General features: G+C 44.6%; 1 long non-coding RNA gene across 1 annotated transcript in view; it reads right to left on the bottom strand.

Moving 5' to 3' along the window:
• The window catches only part of LOC104465278, a 33246-nt gene extending 22100 nt beyond the window's left edge, over nucleotides 1-11146 (bottom strand). The window contains exon 1 of the long non-coding RNA XR_727591.1: nucleotides 11064-11146. This is a non-coding gene — a long non-coding RNA (uncharacterized LOC104465278). The remainder of the gene's footprint in view (nucleotides 1-11063) is intronic.
• Between the last annotated feature and the right edge of the window lie 6848 nt (nucleotides 11147-17994).

Here is a 17994-nt window from a genome sequence, read left to right on the forward strand (position 1 = left end):
GTCTCCAAAACTGTCTGATATTCAGAAAGAATTCAGAGATCACAAGAGCTGCAGAACTGAGAAAAGCAGAAACGAAATAAAGTGACCTACTTTATATTCTGCTATCACATGTTGAAAGAGACAGGATTGTAAAATGCCAGAAGAGGCACATGCAAAGGAATCCTCTCAAATGTGTGTGCTGTGAGCAGCATGATGGCATACAGCCACCCATGGAAGACACAAGAGCAGGGAAAAACCCATGTCAAATATTGTGCCAGAACAACAATACCCATAGAGAAGGAAACATACAGTAAGAGCTATACAGAGTAAGAGAAGCCTGTGATCTGAAATGCCACTTGCCACAACCCAAGCAGGCATTAAAACCTCAGTCAGGAAGTGGCACTCGGCAGCAGACTGATCTGATCGCCTTCTTCAAGAGCAAGTGACAGAGGAGAGGTGTGATCTTCAATATTTTGTAGATATGTCTGCAGCATCTGTTCTTGACTTAGTATCAAGAGGCAGGGCAGAAGAAACTGCGGCAGTCTGTGAGCACCTGGGGACAACTGTGTAAGATTACTGGAGGCAGGGTTAGCAGTCCAGAGTCTGGGATCATCTTTTAAACAACAGCTTTTAAACAACAGCTTTTAAACAGCTGTTGAGAGCTGGCAAACAAGGCTTTTTGTATGAGTGCAGGCAGGTGATTTTTCTTTCCTCTTTTTTAAAGGGGAATGCTATCAAAATAAAATCCTACCACTCCTCAGATTTGACTTCTGAAATTTTTCTTGCATTTGCATTCTTTTTTAAAACCAAGATCAGGATCAAACCAACTGGCTATTTTGCTTCAAGCTTCTTAACCTGACCTTTTCCAAACTCATTGCAGAAAAAACTCTCCCTGACAAACATAAGCTGAGGTCACATCGAGTTACAATCTCGTGCACAAAAAGCATGGCAGCTTCAATCCAGGTCTCCCAACAGAACAGTTGCCTCCATCTTCAAACTCTGCTTCACTCAAGTGAAGAGTTTCCAGGTGACAATGAGGGACCAGGCTATGTCTCAAGCTAAGAGTAGCCTGAGACAAGACCACAAGTTCCTGGTTCAACTCAACAACTGACTTCCTGATGAGCGACTGGGACAGCAGTGGTCAGTGGTGCCAGTACAGCAACAGAGTTCTTTATGCAGAGATGTTTATTATGACACTAACTGCCCAGCCCTAGCATCACTAAGTCCTAGTTCTGAAACATTAACATATTAAATAATGACAGATGCACTTTAGGACTCAAGCAGTCCTGGAATATTATCCCTCTGGGCACTACTGAGGGTGGAAAGCTCATCAAGAACTCATGTGGGAAACTGTCATCAGCTAAAGAAATTAAGTTCAGATCATGTTAATATTCTCCCCTGCAAAAAGTGTGTCATGCTCAGGTGTCTGTGAGATGAGGCATTACAGCAGCTTTCTTTTTATTTTTCCGATGAGTTCAGCCCAGCAACAGACCTAAGTTTCCTTTCTATGCCTACAAAGTGACTGGTAGGTGGAACTGTAATTAAATAGGTCCATCACTTAAAACAGAAAAGCACATCTTTATAGCTGAGGTGAGAACTAAGAGTCTGTAGTGAGATGCTTCCATTAAGACATTGGTTTTCAGGAGCATTAATGACAGGGTAGAAAATTCCCAGCAAAGCAGCCTGGATGCAAAAAAACCCAAACCAGACAGTTAGGAAGTCTAAGTGCCAGCACGACCATGTTGGTTCCCTCACAAATTCACATTTCCATTTCCATCAGCTGGAAGATATCTCCTGTGCTAGTGTTTCAAGATGTTCAACAAAAAGAGTACTTATTGCAAACAAAACATTGCCTTTGAAAGCCTCTACTGTAGCTCACAGCTACCTTTTCTAAGAAATGAAAAGGACAAAAAAAAAAAAACAAACCCTGCAGATACGGTCACATGAAGCTCCATCTAGGTCCACGTTCTGTGTTACCTCCTGTTACATAAAATCACAGATAAACCTTAGGGGGACAGTAACAGCTAACATTTCATGCAAGCTGGACAGACGCCCGACTCCACCTAACCACCAATATGACACTAGCAAAGGCTAGTATCTAGGTTTGGGGAGGAATATATCTATTTCCTGTGCAGAAGAGGACTGGAAAGGGAGACTCAGTCATTAGCCAGCTAAGCACACTCTTCCTTTAAACACTCGGAAGGAGAACTGCTGGCAGAATGAGAGACATCTCAGGGTAGGCTCTATGTGACCTCTATATTCACATATGGATTAATTCGTCCTGGGTTTGGAACATTAATTTTCACAGAACTAGGAGAAGGCTGCAAAGAACAATGCAATGCCTAAGTGAAAAGATTGGTGTCTTGCTCACAGGAAGAGGAATGGTTTGATTCACAGGTGTTGCTGAAGAAATATAACCAGAGGGAAGTTGATAGCAGTGCCCAGAGAATCAAATTCTCACAGTATCACCACAATACTACTATTTCTGGCTTTCCACTGTGCTAAACACTCTCATGGGGCTCCAGGGCAGCTCAGCTTGGTTTGCAAAAGATAGTACAGACCTTCCCAAAGACAAAGCACCCCAAGAACAGTTAGCCACATCACGCAAGCACCCCCCCATACTTTTTGCCAGAAGGACGCAGAGTCCTTCTCTGTCAGCACATTCCACTGCAAGCAGCTGTCATTGTCTCAGAGATGCAATCGGCCCATTAGTGGGATAGGAGCTCATTCATGCCATCACAAGTGGGAGAAGCACTCACAAGAACTTCTCCACCTCTACAGCTTCTACATAGGACCCCAACTCAGCATTTTGTGAGAAGTCAGGAAGTCCAAGAGTAAGATTTCAACAGCATTCAGTGTGTGTTTTTACATCCATCTCAAAAACAAATGCAGTCTGGTGAATCACAACTGCTGAGGAAAATACACTTGGGAAACAAAGATGGGGTTTGTGCACAAATAAGCCTTAAGTGCAATATTTCATTAGTGGGGTTCTGCACACAGTAAGAATTAGTGGCAAGGTTTCCAAGTAGGAGGCTAAGGCATATGGCTGGGGCTACTGGAAACATCAGATGTCAGTCTGGAAGAAACTACCCCCTGTTATCCAAATGTTAAGGAGGTATTAGCGGATTTTCCGTACTTATTCTCTTACTGCCAGGGGTCATCCTAACTAACCTGTGTTTTCATGAAAGAGAAAAGCTTCCTAATTTACAACTAGTATTGATGCAACCGTGACACACCAGTTAACATTGATGTAAATGATGGCTGCTGGGTCGCATCAGCTTATTTCAGAAATCCTAGGTACTTCCAGACAATGGTCCTGGCCAATTCATCAGCTTCTTGCCTGGGTGGCTGGAATAGACTTTCCCTGTTAGCAATTCTTGCTGTCAGGCAGTTATTGATGGAGAACATAAATCCATGGTTTGGAAAAAAAGAGGAACTCCTCCAAACAGGTGCTCAGGTGAAAGCAAACACAGGGCTATGAATTAACGTCCTTCCACAGGCCTACACACATGCCAGCTATGATGCAGATGCTGCTGCTGAAACAGCATTGTGCTGCTAGCAACACTTAGCTCCCCAGGAGCTTATTTGAGCCTTAACTGAGCCACAGGGGAATCCAAGCGCCCTCTAAGTCAGTGGAATTGATTTATGGCCCCTGGCGCTTGGCTGATGCAGAACCACCTTCCCTAGTTCCTAGTCTCTCTGGACATCCATCCCCCTGCTTGCTGTCTTTGAATGACACATCTTAGCTCTCTGAGCACTCCCGCTGCCTGCCTCAGATCTCCCATGAAGACAGGAAGAGTGACACGCATCAGAGATGCCGCTTTCTCCTCCATTAAAAGGTTTGCCTTTGAGCTCCCTACCGCAGACAAGAAATTTGAAATTACTGTCTTAACATCCAAATGCCAAGTGTTAGAGAGCCAAAAACCCACATCTTCCAGCTGAGTGGAGCTCTGCTCAGGTGCGGTACCTTTTGGCTCAGCAGCATTTACTCTCCTGCTCTGGGAGGCGTGGAGACTGCAAAGCTCAATTTGCTTCCCACTTTGAAATCAGAGTGATGACCCCATTTGTCACTTTTGGGAAACAGCTCCAGCTTGAGGATCCAGAGGAAAAAGACAGAAGAACATCATCTGTTATAGCAGGATGCTACCAGAGAGAAGGAAGAGGAGCGGAGTCTGAGGGCAGGGGTTTTACCCTAAAGAAGCCCCAGGACGAGTATGGCTGGCAGTTACTGCAAAGCCTGTCCCCATTTGTAAGAGGAGAATTTGAGTCCAGGAATGGTTCCTCACAGCCACATTGCTGTCTGTAACTGGCACAGCAGGCTATAGCCTGTCTGCTTTTAGGACTCCCAAGCAGAGAGATGACAGTGTAAGGAAGCTTAGGGTGGAGTTCAGGACTGGGGCAACAAAGCATAGTGCTATAAATCCAGCTTTACAGAGAATGAAAGTAGTTTGCACGGTGTCTATATGCATTAGGCACCTGGCAACAGCCTGCATCTATTGTTCCTGTTTCACAAGGGATTTAAAAAAACCTTCTCAATCTGAAGTTTTACAAAATGCAAATTGAATTGTGTGTTCGCACAAGGCAGCCGTTGACAGCTTCTCCTTTAGTCGTAGATGTGCAAAGTTGTAATTTAATCTTTATAAATGCAGACTGTTTTGATCATCCTGCTGCAATCCTCTGTGGAGCTTTCCCTGCCCTACACAGGCACTTAGCAGTGATGGCAATCCGTAACACTGCTTTGCCTTCCCTGGCAGATCACACAGCATTTCACATGCTGCCTGGCTCCCCAAGGCTCCACACCAGCCGCCCTCTCACTTCGGAGGACACAGGGCTCAAGGTTTGCTCAAGGCAGCACAGTGAAAGCTAGGAAGGAGTTCAGACCCCAGCCTGCAGCCCCTTCCTCTAGCTACCCATAGCCCCTTTTCCAGGTTTAATTAAGTATCATACATAAAACAAATCTGCCAGACACCTGGGAAGTATTTAGTGAAACACATTCACCAGGGGTGCAGGACAAGCACTGGAACCAGAACATCATCAGCCTGTCGCCACAGTATGGGCCACGAGCTTATTACAAAGTTAAATCTATGGCTCCTACTCAACATGCTCCCAATTGTGATTTAGGCTGGGCTCATAACTCACACCCCTGAGTGTCACCTCTGTAGCCCCAGCACACAAACTCACCTAGCTCCAGGAGACTTTAACTTGTTGCAGCCAGCAGCAAGTAGCAGCTCCAGAAGGCAGCTCTTCCAACACAAGTCCTCAGAGTTCAGCGGTCACCTACACTACAGCAGCTTGCAGGCTCTTATCATTCCCTGTGGTACCAGCGACAGCCAGGCAAGGATATGAAAACAGCTGTGAGAACTGAAGGGAAGCCTTGCTTTGAAGTTTAATGGACTTATTTTGCCACCTGACTTTGAGGCAGTCCCTAATCTGCCCAAGAGGACAGCTCACAGAAGTGGTAGGAAGCAAGCCATGCCTTCGCATTTGCCATGCACAAAGGGTGGGAAGACTCCTCTGCTCCAGGAGCAGTCAAGGTGATTCAGGGTCACGCTGCTCAGAGCAGTGAACTGCCACTAGCAGTAATGGGCAGGATGCTGCAGCGCCCTTGTGCTGAACCTGAAAGAAGGGAATTGAAGGGTTTCTTCCATTTCTTACTGGGGTTTCTGGGACTGAATTAGGAATAGGGTTACAGCTCTCCAGCAAAACAAAGCCCTTCTTTTGTCCCTGTAACTGCTTACAACACATTGTCCCCCCTCCTCCAATGACACACAGTTTATTGTATTCTGCATGTTTAAATAAAGGCACTACGCAGCACAAAGTCACTGCTCCAAGCTCACCTCCAGCTTCAAATCTCCTTGAAGCAAAGCTGATCAGTCCTTGAAGCCTCTTCAGACCTATTCAGTCTGGCACACTGCATTAAAAGCAGTCTGAGGCATTAGTAAATGGTAGCGATATTTCTCTGGTAAACAGGAAAAAAAAAAAAAAAGAGAGAAAGGTACTTCTCTAAACCAGAGAACCCCACCATCAGCTAAGCAAACCAGCAATTTGCCAACTCCAGAAGATCCTTTTAAACCTGGGATTCCAATTTCACCTGGTGCAGCTCAGCTCTTTCTATTTAAACAATAAAATCCCTTTCAAGCCATTAATCATGAGTAGGTGTGTCTGTGATGAGACCATGAAACCCAACATCGCTGCCTCATTTGCAAAGATGTGAAGACTTTAAATTAGGGCTTCGCCTTGGTGACCCCGTAGCTGGAGTTTCACGTTTCTATTACTGTGTGCAACACAGCACTAGCAAGCTTGATACTCTCTACCCCAAAGCTCACTGCATTTCAGAAGTGAAGTAGCATTCTGCCAAAATGATTTTAAAGTATTTCTGGAGCCCTCACAACACCTTATATTAATGTAAGAGATTAGGGGGGATTTATTATAGTAATACCTAGCACTGATGGCACTCAGCATTTAAAAAATATCAAACCCACACATGTCAACAGGCTTTTAACTCTTAACACCACTACCAGAAGCGCTACAAGACAACAAAGCATTTGGTATCTGCCAGGGGGTTTGCTGCTAGTTACAGAAACCAGAACAAGTTGATTAACCATGCCATGAATGGCTCAGAATTAGAATACTTTGGGGCATCTAAACCCAACTGCATCCTTTTGTGACCTTCCGTGTGAGTCACTGGTGGAGGCTCTCTGGGCTGCACTTCGGGTTCAGCCCTCGAAGCCCCACCAGGTAAAAAAAAGCCATGTGGATGGGGGGGGCAGGGAGGAGCATTCAACATTTGAAGTGTGACCTCGAGGAAAGGGAAATGGCTTTGTGAGATTGCCTGACCAAGATGGGTTGCAGCTACCTGAGTTATAAAGGCATTACAATGAGGAACAACCCAAGTATTGCACTCATTTGTCACAATTTCAAAAGCAATACAGTTGCCCCATTTTTCCATCACAATCTGTTCTGGCTCCCAGCACTTTTCATCTGCAGTTACCAAACCAACACACACAGCACAGGTGTTGACAAAAGTCTTTCACACTGAACTTTATGCCATCTCCAAATCGGAGGTACCCAGTGTCCCTGCTGTGGTTAGGAAGAAAGAGTGGCTTCCATTAGAAAAAGTACACAGATGTTCCCAACTAGCAAGCATCATCAGTCCTACGTGTCTGCCTTCTCAACTTTACGACCCTTAGAGCAGACATCATAGAAAGAACAAGTGCCAAAGAGAAAATGAGACCCTAGTGAGCAATTTCTCTTACTGGTACAAGACTTGCTTGGCATGCAAGGCACCACAAGACATTCATGTTCAGAGGAAATTTCACCAAAAGTACTCGGGGTTAGCCTCTCTAGAATAATTGTGCCACATCGCCATCAGGCAGAGAGCTGCCTTCTCACAAAAGTTGCTCTTTCAACTCCAGAAAAGGCAGATGTGAGACCCCATCCAGATCATTCGTGTCCTGTGTTGTCAGTCTGTTTGTCTGTGTGTGCCCTTCTTGGGGCAACACTTGTGTTGCTGTTTTTTCGCTGCCTTGACCCCGTTCTCCGCAACTCCTCCTGCTGGAAAACACGTTGGGAGCTTCTCAGATCAGATACGGCACAGAGAAAGTCCACTGCCTTCAAGGTATTAAGTACAAGGCAGTCCAGGCATCTGGAGAGTACAGATAAGCCTATGAATTAATTTCACAGAAGGCTATTTTGCCCTTTGACTTGAGAAGGGACTGAAACATCTTTGAGGACACAGGAATAATCACTTCCATGGAAGAGCTAAAACTACATTGGCAGTTATTGGCCAACCCTGTCTTTTGACTGTACAGCATCTTTCAGTTCCTCAAAGGACATGCAGGCAGGAGCCAAACGCGTTGAGTGGGAGAATATCATGAAAACATAAGTTAACACTGAAAATCAGGTTTAACAAATTAGCAAGTGAGGGAAGATGCCAATAACCAGCTAAGCCATTTCCTGTTTCATGGTGAGGAACTACAGCAAGGTCAAAACAGCTAACGACTAGGAAGGATTATGAGTTTGCTTTGGCAAGTAGACTTTGCAGAACGGCACTGGCAAGGTTCACATGGTGCTGATAGACTGAGGAGGCTCATCATCAAATCCCTGGCATTTGCTTGCCTCTGGGAATCTCCCACTCTTTGTTCAAGAGAATATGGAAAGAAAAAGGTCTCTTTCCCAGTATTTCTGATCTGAACACTGGATAAACCCCACAATAGTCAGCAAAGCAGTACCATGAAGTTTTGTGAATATACCTGACTAGAACACAGAACTGTATATTCAAACTATGGTTCCTGGAGATCTTTTGGGCTGAAGATGTACAGTGGTATTAACAGTCTACCCTTAAAACAATCCCATGTCCATCATTTTCAAGAGCCTATTACATGCTATGGGGATTTGTAATGTTAACGTTAATGCTTATAAATAAAAAAGGAGAAAGCACTGAAACGACAGACTGAGAATGGTAATAACGGACATTAGTGATTAAAAAAGGAATAAAGCCCTCAATAGGATTAGGAAAAGAAAAAGATAGAGCAAAATCTCTTTCAGCTGATTACTTAGCTACTTTTAAGGATACTAAAAATACACAAATAGAAAAATAATTTAAAAAAAAATCATCTAACACATGAACAGGATGCCAGAAGAGTGAGGGAGCAGCACAGCAATTTTGACACAGGCTCAAGTAAGAGTCTGCAAGCTGATGAGGTTCAAGAAAACTGGAAGAAATTCAGAGCAGCTGGAAATTCCCCTTCAGATAGAGCTATGTCAAAGCCATGCCTGCCTGATTAATAGAAGATTCTCAGATACCACAAAGGAATATGAGCAGCTGGATGAGAATGTGGCCAAAGGCTAGTATCTGTGAAAGAAAGTTTCATTAAAAGAAAAGTTTGGTCCTCAAAATAGTAAAAACAAAAGTTCCCTGTAAAGAAATACCAATCTTCTGAAACTACCGAAATAACTCAAAGGAGAGAATGACCACTCCCAAATGTAGCATGTCTTAAATGTCAGCATAAAATATTTCAATGTGGCACACTTCAAAAAACAGGACTGGAAAGGAGGGTGGATTTTGTGTAGAAAATATTTGTGGAGAGAAAAGGGAAGGGGAATTAAGTGAACACACATGTAAAAACAAAAAAGTACAGCTGGAAGGAAAAAAAAGAGACTGGAGTAGCCAGAAGTCAAGCTTGACCCCCGACTCCACGCTGAACAGCTAACACAGAATGAAAACAACAAATTCTGTTACACAAAAGTCAGACCTTGGCCTTGATCTCAGCCATCTACCATTACCTCTCACTGACTTACCATGTGGGACAGCTACTGATGGAGGGGAGACCCCAATCCAACACACAGACCTGAGCTCACTGCCTAATTGAAAGTGGAGGCAAGAAGTCTCCATTCCCTTCCTCCTTGTGCAGCAAATTGCAGAGCGCCGACTAAACGTCCTCACTGAGACCACGCCGTCCGTCACCACAGTGACATTTATTTCTCTGCTGTTCACCAGGACCTATTATTGCTTTGCTTTGTTTGATGTTCTCCCTACACTGAGAGAAAGCACGAAGGGAGAAAAGAAAAAAGAGAAATCTGTCTTTCAACTTCCTAATCATCTTCCTCAAAATGCTCCATGCATCAGCACTGATTTCATTATCTGCCTGCTACTAGAGATTTTATTTAAAGAATAACACACAAAGAAGAAAGGATTTAACCTGACCTCCCTGAACTGCTGGGGGATGAATACTACACAGAGCTGACAGTAAAAAGCTCATTTCATTTCTTAAACTAACCTAAACACTATGCAAAATTCCCCTCTATGCAAGCCCCCAACTCTAAATTGGGCTATCAAAGGCTGTTCTTTTTTAGGGGCCTGGGTTGATGTAATCAGAGTATCATCAATGAATGAGGACTGATAACATGAACCATTGTAAAGCACAGCTGTAGGTACAGTCATTCTCAAAGGTAGAACAATACAGAAAAATTGAGTAAATTAAAACCACTGTTCTTCTATTCAGCTATATCAAAAAGACAATAAAAAGCACTTGGGTCCTCAGTTTTTTCCCCACTGCACCAGTACAGCATTCCACCTGAGACTTTGGGGTGTTACATATTACAGATCAAGTAGGACAATAAATGAAAAGGTTAGTGGGAAGCATGGAAGGATATCATCAAGTAATAAGTAAAAATACCATGGGCAGAAAGAGAAAAGCATTGCAAAGCAACAGGCGGTCAGGACCTTTTAACAAGCACAAGCATAAGATCCCATCCAGTGGAAGGAGCAATCCAAGGTGACTCGAATGAGGTCTGTCCTAGACTGCACACAGAATTTCTTCTCCGGAAGCTCCAGAGGTGCTGACACAGCTGTGTCTGGGATGATCCCCCCAGCTTGCACACCAGCTATGTATTTTGTCCGCCAAAGGCTCCTGCAGAGTCATTTACCTCTCCAAGAGTGATTAACATATAATCCCAATATTTTATTTTGGGAAATAGGCCATCTCTTTCCTTCCTGAGACCAAGCAGAGAAGCCTATTTTCAAAAAGCCACATTTACACATTTATGCAATACAAACAGGACACAAAGAGAGCGAACCAGGCCACATTAAGGAAGGGAAACCTAACCCTATCACCCTCTTTATTAAAACTGTCTCTTTTCAAAATCTAAAACAACGGAATTCAATTACCCTAGAAAATTTCTACCAACAGTTGCCTGAGTTCTAGTTCCCCAATATCATGGAAAATCAAGTTATGCCCAACAGTTCTGCAATAACTGAATTCACTGCCAAAAACTTCCTGCCCCATTCTAAACACCAGCATCCTCACAGTCTCCAACCAAACTTGCCAACAATGCTGCACATTTTTGTCATTTGTACCATTCCTTCTGCATTTGTGGGACCAAATGCCTGCATGCGATGGTAAAATCGGCTAAAGCAAGCCTTGCTTCTCTTTCTCTTGCCCACACCTGGACAAGGAACATGAGAGTCCCACCTTCACCCCTCATATTGCTGCAACATCATCAGTCCCAGTAAGCACAAGGTACTCTTAAACATCTATATCCAGAGGTCAACATGAGAAAAGGTCATTGCACGCCTGGCTTACCTGATCCTCTGAGAGCTGTGATATGTGATTCACCGCAGCATAAGACTCTATCTTCGGGTTGAAGTGATTGATGATGGCTCTGAAACAGAGGGAAATTTTCAGAGGTCTCAGGAACAGCTTAGGGATGCAGCAGAAATTCCCCATCAGCCTGAGTCAGTGCACATGGAGCCACAGTCCTGCAAGACATAGTTCCTCCCTCACAGCACAGTATTGCTCGCTCGGCCGAAGGCATGCTCCCTGCCAAGAGGTCAATGCAGATTCAGTCACGGGCTCACTGGAAATTGTGAGCACTGACTCTGCCCTATGCATGGGTGCATTTGTCCCAGCAGATACAGGGCTGTGCTTGCTGCTCTGGCAGAGGGAATTGCTGGGAGCAGGCTGCGAGTTGCTCAGCATTCCAGCAGAGACACAGCGAACCTGGCCATTGCTGCCCCAGCCTGCTCAGAACTGTATCTCCCCATCCATTCCAAAATCGGTATCACCTGATATTTTACTCTACGGAATTTTGTTGCCTGATGTGTTGAAGCTGATGGTTTATTGCTTTAGATCTTCACTATGTTTAAAATGTTGTAGTTGGCTCTTATTTGTAGTCATTCATCACTGCAGCCACTACCTCGACTTCCTTCCATAATTACTTTAGTCCTCAGCCCCAATTTAGGTCATTAGAGATAACTTATGACAGTGTCCCAAACCCAGCAGCAGAAACACTGATCACTCCTACTCCTCAGCCTCATTTCTCTCACTGCCTGCACCAACACACTCCCCTTCCCTTCTAGGTGGATCTAGAGGCAGGTATGAGAAATCTAACACTGAAAGTGAAATAATCAGGGGAAAAAAAAAATTTCAAACTGGAGCTGGAGTATTTCCTCAGCTTCTCCTCTGCTCGTCAGGTGCAGCTGAGAAGACAAATGGCAAGACAGTAAAGTCTCCCCAGGCTGGGTTTTGCTGCTGGTCTAGCTGGGATATTACTCATGAGACCCACTGCCGAGGTAAATGCCCATCATGGGAACAGCCCACACAGATGTGTGCTGACAGCACCTGGAGAACACCTGCTTGGCCAAATTACACCACAGCAGCAGTCACTGCTTTCACTCTCATATTCATCAGCATGAAAATTCACTCCAGCTCCCTCCACTGCCCTCTAATGCGTTCCCTCCTCCCCACACCTTCCCCTGCAGAAGGGCTTTCAAGCTCCTTTCTCCAGACCTCATCACAGCTAAGAGCTGGTGCCCAAGTCCAGGAATAAGTGATATTTAGTGGTGCCAATCAGAGCCAGTGGAAAGAAATCCCCTCTTGGTTAAATACACAGATAAAGAAAAACAGTGTGGAGGGAGTGGGAGAAGCATTAAAAAAAAACAAAACACCAAACAGAACCTCCTGGAGATTCACTGCAACATTCCCACCAGATGCCGTCCAAGCACAGGGGCAGCCACTCCAGCATCAGTATGTCCTTAGCACAGGGGCTTCTCTAGTCTCGCCTGCCTTGACAGTTAGATCAGTAAAGCAAACGGAGCAGGGCCCCTGCCAGGCTTCCCATGCCCCTCCTCCTCTGGAGCAGGGCAAGCAGGCAGGTGGACGTGCCCAGACTCTTCCCATTTCAATACGACCAGAGCAGCAGCTCCTGTGAGTCACAATCACACTCTCTATAACCCAGCCTCTCGAACACTGCGGCTTTCAAGCTGCATGTTTCATGCCTGGCTGGAGTCATATTTACACTCCTACAGGACACACTACAAGCTATTGAAAAAAAGGGAACACAGACTTACAACAACTTAACTTATGGCTTGACAGAAGGTTTGGCAGCTCAGAGGGGTTCAGTGCACTCACATGGTTCCAACATTTACCAGGGAACAGATTTAGCATTCATTTGTATCCACTGCTGTGAAGCACTTCAACATGGGCCGCCTGTTCACAAGTCCCTGCTCAGATCTGAGCTAGTGGAGCGGCACCTGCAATCACAGCTGGGATTCACCCAGGGAAAGCAAAACCAGCAACCAGCTGCCACTGCCGCAAGAATCAACAGACATTAAGGGAAAGAAAGAATTCCAGTTTCCTTCCTCATTTCCCTGAAGGCAAATGGACAGCTCCTCAGTGACTAGAGGAAGAAGTCTGTCTGTTTAATTTGTTTTAAGCGAGCTCTTTCACTCTGAAGAATGCCTCCCAGCCTGATTTTTCTGCAGAGCTGTTTTCCTGAACCTGGAGGCAGCCTGGGGCAGGGGAGCATGAAGAGCTTGGATTCAATCCTGCCTCTGTGCAGCCAGGTTTTTACTGCCCAGCATACGCTACCAAGGCCAGGCTCTGCATACGGTACAGCTCCTCCTCGCACATCTGCTGTGAGAGATTCCATCGCTGCCCAGCCCAAGCTGCTGTGCAGAAGCAGCACCTTTCTGCATCAACTACTCTAATATGCCTCTGCTCTTTTTCTATCTCTCAAAATCCACCTTGTCCCTGGGGCATACTTTTAGGCAACTGGCCTCCTGGGCTACTGAGTAACAGCTGGAATTTCACTTTGCAAAGCTGCCACTCCACAGGAGACAACAGGGGACCGGAGCTTTTAGGCACAGTCTCCCCCTTATGGACAACACAACAGCAGCTCTGCCATCATTAGTTCACACACCAGCATGTAACAGCTGAGCCTTGGCAATGTTTTATATTTACACTGTGATCGCCTTGATGATTGGGATAGCAGTCAGTACCTTTGGGGAGAGGGAAGGGAGCAGTTGAAGTGCTTGGAAAGATTTGTGATGTGCTGTGCTCTGCTGAGATCTTCATATCGATCATGCAAAAAAAATAAGGAAAGAAGAGCCTTGTGTTCGGTATTCATGAAGCACTAGCATCTTCAACACATTCATAAAACAAGGAAATGGTGAAGTGTCAAATGAAAGACAAAACAGTGCAGCTCCCGAACTAGCCTTTGATAGCATACACACCTACATATTTCCACACCATCAGTCTCTCAGTGGGGCGGGCTGCCATTTGTCATACCAATTTCAAAGTGATTTTGGGACACAATTCCCTAGGACTAGAGAGGTGTTGCTTCAGCAGCACTGCCTCCTCTGACAGATCCACAGTTCAGCAGTCAACTGGCACCAGAGGTGATTGTCTCTGGACAGGGGAAGGATGCTGAACAGGCAGAAGGTAAAACAATGGTTCAAGAATAAAAATTTTTAAAAATGGTCCCAGTGCCTTGTCTCAATGTTGATGCTTAGTGCTCCAAGGCAGACCACAAGCAATCTCCACATTCTTTATTCCTCAATCTCCCAGTGAGTATCATTTACACACTAGCCCTGCCAGTGGTCTCAGAAAAACACACATTCTCCCATCACTTCTTCATGTAGCTCTTCGAAGAGCAACCTACCTAGACACCATGATGCCAGAAGCCATACAAAGACACATATGAACTCATATTTTCCTCAGGACAAACAACAAAGAACACTTCAATTTATTTACTTATGCATTTATTGCATATTTAATGCATTTATTTATTTATTTGGGAAGAAGGGAACAATTGCAGGAAAAATATAAAGTGTCCCACCCCAATTTAGAAACCTAAGTGCTAATGAATTATTTATTTGTACTAGCTGTATTAATCATATTATTAGACAGTAAAAGCGGGTCCCACTGTAACAGTTATTGTACAAATACAGCGTGGTGGGAAGCCTCTGTCCCAGAGAGCTAACGATCTCAGATGCAAGAGAACAAGGAAAGCTCAGAAAAGTGCAGTGGCAACAGAAAATATAACAGTGCTGTAACTGGGTGTCATGAAAGACTTCACTCGGAGACAAACCCAAGGACAGGGGGAAAAAAAAAAAAAAAAAAGAGAATACTGAAGTAAGAAATACAGACAGAAGGCAGGTAGGATCAAGAAAAACAGAGGTGAAAAGACTGCAGGACAGAGATGATCAGAGCAACAGCAACTGATGCCAGGGCAGTCTGTCCTCTGCCAACCAACAAGCTATGACTAGTGTAAAGTTTCTGCTTTGGCTGTTCTTGAAGCTGCAACTATTGGCCAGTCCTGAAGTGACTGTTACTAACCCTTTCTCCCTCAAAAACACACAGGGTGGAAGGTGAGAAGCAGACCCTATTAGTTTTTTTTTTTTTTTTCCCAAAAAGGCAACATCTCCCACTGTGGCTCTCACCTTGAGCTAAGGTGAGAGAAGATACGCCTCCACAGGAACTGCACTCCCCCCCCCTCACCATCTTCACTGCAACAGGGCTTGCTTCTGCTGTGGCTGCAGTAGGTCTCCAGCCAGTAAGTAACACTTAAATTGTTTCTATAAAGTCTTTAAAAACTATGTCTAGAGTTTCTCCTGGAAAAACAGAAACAATCAGTGCTGCCCTTCAGAGAAGCTCAGAGTAGAACAACTTCTGAAGAAGCAGTCTGCTGACAGGAAAGGGCTCCTGTGAAAGCCAACATGGCATGCATGGAAAGAAAAGATTTAACTGATTCCTCAGTTTAATTTGACACTAGTTGTAACATTACGTGTGCTAAGTGAAATGCACCAGCAACACTAAGCTACTGGTCCCTTAATTCCTAGCATCTTCCAGTCCACATGGATCCACTGTGGCAAGAAACACCACCCTGCCCGCCTTAACCTCACAACAAGCTTGGTCTGGATCCAATGTGCAGGGAAAGCAAAATCACTCTGCTCAGGCAGGCAGCACTTCTTCAGCACGTTTTCTCTGACCTCCAAACTCTCCCCATCAAGTTATTGCAGATGAGCTGTCTAATACCCACTCCTGCTTGACAGCAGACACATTTCCAGTGTCCCAAAAGACAACACTGTCCTCTTGTCCTGAGCAATGAAATTAAGCACTCTGGAGGTGCTGAAAGTAGGCTAAGGGAAGAACAGAAAAGTTGCAAAGCTTATTATAGAGATGGGAAGGAATGCTGAGCCATCATTCAGTGCATGAGCCTGGTCTTTGCACATACTTTGCAGGTCCAGCATGCAGTGTCTGGCATAAAGCATCCTTTGTATATGCAAACATTTCTTCTAAAATAAAAGCAGCACTGCAAGCTTACTTCTTCCTATATCCGGTTACAGCGGAACAGAGAAGTAGCAACACTTGGCTGGTATCTACCTCTTTGTAGGAAATCAAGGGTGACTCTATACCCACTACACACATTCGTCTTCTCAACTAAATGCTCACACCAGTGCAGTGCACTGGGCAGCAGTGAGCGCATCTCTGTCTTCATCGAGTCAAGTCGAATGCATGGCAAACGCAGCCAGTTCACTTTCTCTCTGTAATAAAAACTGACACTATCTGAGATGGACAAATACTCCAGCATGCACTAAGCTTGTAGTACAACGATGAAGGCCAGGAACAGGCAGAAGCAGGAAAGGGCATAGTCGTCTTATCACATTCTACTTTATAAAGGTGCTTTATTACAAAAAAGGAGACCTGAGATACAGGTTATAGTTCAGGACCAGGAATCAGTAAGTGATCGGTTTCTCTCAGATTTGCTACAGCAGTTTCCTCTCAGTCTCACATGCCTTAACTTCTCCCTTTATAAAATGGGAATAAGAACAACCACCTCCACAAAGTATTTTAAACAAACAATGTGAAAAGAGCTGAGAGTGTTTTACTATGTGATATGTTGGAAACTACTCAAGCACAAGGCAGCAAGTAAATTACACCTAATACAAAGACTAAAGTTAATATAAACCACCTATCCTCTTGCCCCGTTCACTTCATCACAATCATGGTTGCTGGAGACCTATGCAAAACTCCCAGCCACAAGCCAGCCTTCTTGCAGCAAGTTGTGTCTCAGCAAGCTGCTGTTTGGGGCAAGGATCCTGCTGGCATTGCTCTCTTACACACTCCCAGCACTCAAGACAATAAAACCCCATCTGTTCAGTGCCTGCAACAATTAGATTGAGTTACTTCATACGTACAGCCCCACCTGGCAGGAGGTGAGAGGGTTTAGATTATTTTAACACATGTCCATGAGGCATTGCTATAAAGTACACATACCTGCCATACCTAAGCTGAGTGCATCAATTAAAAGCAAGCAAACCCCCTGGAAACGGTGCACTAAATTCTTCCTTCTACTGCAGTTCAACTCTGGTCTGTTAAATTTCTTCTCTTCCTACACTTTAATGAGTACTGACATTAAGCTCAAAGTCCGCAATTCACAGGGGGAGGCATCTTCCAGACACAACAATAAACTGCAGGGAAGAATCCAAGACAAAAGGATATTTTAGTCAAAAGCACTCCCTTTACAGCTCACTGAAAATATCTGAGTCAGCACTGCTGCAATTTCACAGAAGAAATAAGCCCACTACACCTGTTCAATTCTGCCACACTGAAACCTATTGATTGTGATGACAGGCTTCATGGCAGAGGGAGATATATGGTCTATTTATTTAATAAGCAAGGGACAAAAGAGCAGACACATGGCAACTGAGCTTCTCCCAATTCCCAGCATTGTTCTAGCGAGATCCATTCCGCAAGGGCAGAAGCAGAGGATGTGCTTTCTGACCTACTGTGCAGCTCTGCAGTGCTTACTTCCACTTCACTGTGTGCTGCATATCACCATGGCTTGCAGGATATGCTGATTTTCTCTTCTTGTAGTTCATGTCCATACATTTAAGCCAAGCAAACCAAATATCTCCACCTTCACATCTAAATGACTTCTCCTTGGCTTCTTAACTAAGGAAGTCCTCATGGGTGAGCAGTTAACTCTTTTGGGACAGCTGCATGACCACACTGGAGACTACAGTTCATCCACTCACATATTTTCGTGCAGCCAGAGCATCACTGTAATCATTCTTGTGAGACTCCCAGACATGCTCACAGCTCAGGCATCGTCTAGATGCACTTCTGTTCCCTTTTCTCAATAAGCTGGCATCAAAATTCTTAAGTATACATAGCCAGTGGCACTGCTAGTTTAACTGATATGAATCACAGAATATTAGAGATTGGAAGG

The sequence above is a fragment of the Pterocles gutturalis genome, unplaced genomic scaffold (genome assembly GCF_000699245.1).
Source record: "Pterocles gutturalis isolate BGI_N339 unplaced genomic scaffold, ASM69924v1 scaffold4456, whole genome shotgun sequence".
In the NCBI taxonomy this organism is placed as follows: domain Eukaryota; kingdom Metazoa; phylum Chordata; class Aves; order Pterocliformes; family Pteroclidae; genus Pterocles; species Pterocles gutturalis.